A 4,346-nucleotide genomic window follows, 5' to 3' on the forward strand; every position below is an offset into this window, starting at 1 on the left:
TATTTCCATCTGGAGATTTCACTTCATCAAAAAGGGTTGGAACACATATACGTGTTTGCCAATGTGGCTGCGTTAACTGCTCCTTCATTCATTCACTCAACAAGTGACAGAAATGGAGCTAGCACGATTCATTTCTGCATCTCTGCTCTCAAAGAGCCCAGAATGTAATGGAGGATACAGACATGTCAACAGGAAATCGGGACACAGGAGATAAAAGCTTTCATGGATGCTGGCAAGAACATGGAGGAGAGCCATCTAATCCAGAATGTTCCAGCACAATTGGTCTTAACTGGGCAGATCAGTGTGAGGAAGGGGATCCAAGCAGATGGTACCTCATTTACCAGAATAGAGCAAGAGGAGACAGAGGAACCACTGACTCACTGGGTGTAGCCAGAACAAGAGACCAGGGCTGGGATAGCTGGTTCCTGATTACAAAGTGGAGACAATTGCTTCACAGCTGCTTTTTGGGCCCCTTCTTGATGAAATAAAAGAGCCAATGACTACAAAAGGTTCATGGCAAAGAAGGGTAAGGGCTCTAGGCACACTCTCCCTAGTGGAAGCATAACCTGCACCTACCGTTCAACACCACAAAGAGAAACTCCAGGTGGGGAAGTAACTTCCACTGCTAGTTCCACTCCCACACAGCCCACTGTGTTTATTTCTTCCCATCACACCCACGTCAAGAGGCAAAAAAGTCTCTTCATTGTCATCTTCACAGTTAAAACAGAAGGAGATACCCACCCTCAAACTAGCCCAACTTCCCAAGCTGATTTCTGATCTGAGGGATTCCCAGATGGCTGGTATTCCACATGATAATGACAGAGGCCAATTGCAGTATCATATCTGCGTGCAGAAAATAGCCACAGCTTTGATACAGCATTACACATAGATAGTTACTGGATGATGTCTGCTCACAACAGTGAGAAAACCTGAAGATGGAAATAAGATGGAGAGGCAGAGAAGGGGAGTAAGATGGAGGAAAGACAAAGCAGGGAGGACAGAGACAGAGAGGAGAAGCAAGGGAGCATCTGCCCTTTGTATAAAGGATGAGTAGAGACCAGACTTTCCAAGATTCCGAAGCTTTCTAGGACACCTGACCTCAGAGAAAAAGATCAGGACCACAGGGCCAGGCACACTGGCTCATGCCTATAATCCTAGCACTCTAGGCCAAGGCAGGCAAATTGCTTAAGCTCAGGAGTTTGAGACCAGCCTGAGTAAGAGCAAGACCCTGTCTCTACTAAAAATAGAAAAACTAGCTAGGTCTTGTGGTGGGCTAGTCTCAGCTACTCAGGAGGTTGAGGCAGAAAAATTGCTTGAGCCCCCGAGTTTGAGGTTGCTGTGAGCTAGGCTTATGCCATGGCGTTCTAGCCTGAGCAACAGAATGAGACTTCATCTCAAAACAACAACAAAAACAACAATAAGCCTGAAGGCCACAGGGACAGAAGAGCCCTCATGGCCAGGGATCGAACCCTCTAACCCCACGGACTTCATACCTGACACTGGTCCAGGCTGGGAGTTGTGTGTCAGCAGAACACCTAAGGGGTTGCACTAAATACCAAGGGGAAGATGGTGCAAACAATTTGTTTTACTTGTTGCTACATAAGTGCTAGGACTCTGAAGTCTGAGAAGCAACATTTTTTTCCTCTCTAAGCAATCAGAAATAAATAAAAAGAGAACTCTCTGTACTTAGTAAATCTGTGCTGGTGTGGGCCCACACAAGGCAGAAGATGGCAAAAGGGGTGGGCAGCATGAACAAGAGCTTCAGCCAGTTCCAGATGGTGCAGGAGGGGGGCTGTAGCCAAGAAGGTAGAATGCAAACCATGAGAGGTGACTGCTCCACAGAAAGCAGAGTGACTGCTCCACAGAAAGGAGCAATATGTAGGCAGAGTCAGACATTTGTGGCTCAGATGGACAGAGGCCCTCTGCAGAGGGCTGAGGCTGGCATCTGTCATGGGTGACCCTACTCAGCAGTGGATGCTCCAGACATGGGGGCTGCTGGCCAGGCGAGGCTGGGTGTGTGGAGCATGAGTGGAACATGCACAGGCAAGAGAGCTGAGCTCTGGCTCCAACTTTCGTTGGACATGCAACCGAGGGCCAGTCACTTCCTGGGTTGGACCCATTTCCTCATGTTGAAAAGGATGGAGGAAGGGGTAAAACCTAAGACCTGTAGAGGTATCACTGTTGGACCAGAGGGTCCTGACAGGGTCTACCCAAACTCTACCTAAAGATGTTTCTAGTACTTCTAACCTTAAAGTATTTGCCATCTTTCCTCTAACTTTATTAGTCACTGATGTTTCTTACTAAGCCAGGAAGTGACCTTGCAAGGAAGCACCCTCTAGAGCAGGCGTCTTCAAACTTTTTAAACAGGGGGCCAGTTCACTGTCCCTCAGACTGTTGGAGGGCCGGACTATAGTTTTTAAAAAAAAACTATGAACAAATTCCTATGCACACTGCACATATCTTATTTTTTTTTTATTAAATCATAACTGTATACATTGATATGATCATGGGGCATCATACACTCGCTTCATAGACCATTTGACACATTTTCTTATTTTGAAGTAAAAAAACAAAACGGAAACAAATACAATCACACTGCCTCATGTGGCCCGCGGACTGCAGTTTAAGGACCCCTGCTCTAGAGTTTCCAAGGAAAGACTCACTAAGTTGGATACAAGCAGAATGAAGCCTCAGGAAATCTCCTTGTACACATACAAGACTAGTACCAGGGACATGGTGGGTTTTTCTGGCTGGCTAAGGAACCACCAGAGACCCATCTTGCCCCATGGCCACATGTCCAGGGCTATCCCACCAATTAAGAATACTTCTTCCCCAACTTACCCAAACCTTATTTGACTCTTGTACCCTCAAAACCTTGCTTCAGTTAGGCTGATATCACAAACTTATTAAGGGCCAAGAGGTGAGTGGCTACTGTGTTATCAACCCATAAGAAATGATGGTGGGGCAGCGGGCGATGACGAAGGGACGTGCCCTCTATATGAGGTTGGGGAGCGGCTGAATCGGCCTCTTCCGCCCGCTCCGCCCGCTCCCCCCTAGCGCAGCTCAGCTCACTGCGCTCGCTCCGAGCTCCGGGCTCCTGCAAAGCTAGCGCCACCGCTGTCTCCCTTCAGCCGCCATCATGATTATCTACCGGGACCCCATCAGCCATGATGAGATGTTCTCCAACATTTACAAGATCCGAGAGATCGCGGACGGCCTATGCTTGGAGGTGGAGGGGGAAGATGGTCAGTAGGACAGAGGGTAACATTGATGACTAGCTCATTGGTGGAAATGCTTCCGCTGAAGGACCTGAGGGCAAAGGTACGGAAAGCACAGTTATCACTGATGTTGATATTGTCACGAACCATCACTTGCAGGAAACCAGCTTCACAAAAGAAGCCTAAAAGAAGTACATCAAAGATTACATGAAGTCAATCAAAGGCAAACTTGAAGAACCGAGACCAGAAAGAGTAAAACCTTTTATGACAGGGGCTGCAGAACAAATCAAGCACATCCTGGCTAATTTCAAAAACTACCAGTTCTTTATTGGTGAAAACATGAATCCAGATGGCATGGTTGCTCTCCCGGACTACCATGAGGATGGTGTGACCCCATATATGATTTTCTTTAAGGATGGTTTAAAAATGGAAAAATGTTAACAAATTTGGCAATTACTTTGGATCTATCACCTGTCATCATAACTGGCTGCTGCTTGTCATCCACACAACACCGGGACTTAAGACAAACGGGACTGATGTCATCTTGAGCTCTTCATTTATTTTGACTGTGATTTATTTGGAGTGGAGGCATTGTTTTTAAGGAAAAACATGTCATGTAGGTTGTTTAAAAATAAAATGCATTTAAACTCATTCGAGAGAATGCCTTTTAGTTTAATACACTTCTAAACTAAATCCATCCTATGGTGTTCCTGCAGAAGCTAGAGACTGGTTGTAGTCCACTACTAGAAAGCATAAGACTGTCATCAGATAAATTCTACAGTGGAAACCACTCCTGAGACTGGAATGTAAAGGAACCAAAAGTTTTAATTCTGAGTTACAGTAAAGGAAGAGACCATGCTCATAGCAGTGCCAACACTTGATGTGGAGCCGTAACACATTTCATCACCTACAACGGAAGCAGTGACTGTGGAAGAAATTACCAAGAGAATAAAAAGAGACTAATTCAGTTGGAAAAAAAAGAAAAAGAAAAAGAAATGATGGTGGAACTTCAGGCCCCACAGAAAAGGGAAGGGAATACCTTAGGTATGGGAATTGAGAGGGTATGTTTAAGGCCCTCTCAATGGGTCTCTGCTGTGTAACAGCTCAGGCAGCTGCTGCCTCCAACAC

The 4,346-nt window shown here is 46.0% G+C and overlaps 1 pseudogene across 1 annotated transcript; it reads left to right on the top strand.

Annotated features, from left to right (window-relative positions):
• Nucleotides 1–2,515: 2,515 nt before the first annotated feature.
• On the top strand, nucleotides 2,516–3,869 carry LOC128562325 (translationally-controlled tumor protein-like; annotated as a pseudogene). The gene has a single exon (XR_008373406.1). The product of XR_008373406.1 is annotated as a translationally-controlled tumor protein-like (transcript).
• The last annotated feature ends 477 nt before the right edge of the window (nucleotides 3,870–4,346 follow it).

Source organism: Nycticebus coucang, chromosome 12 (assembly GCF_027406575.1).
Source record: "Nycticebus coucang isolate mNycCou1 chromosome 12, mNycCou1.pri, whole genome shotgun sequence".
NCBI classification, from domain to species: domain Eukaryota; kingdom Metazoa; phylum Chordata; class Mammalia; order Primates; family Lorisidae; genus Nycticebus; species Nycticebus coucang.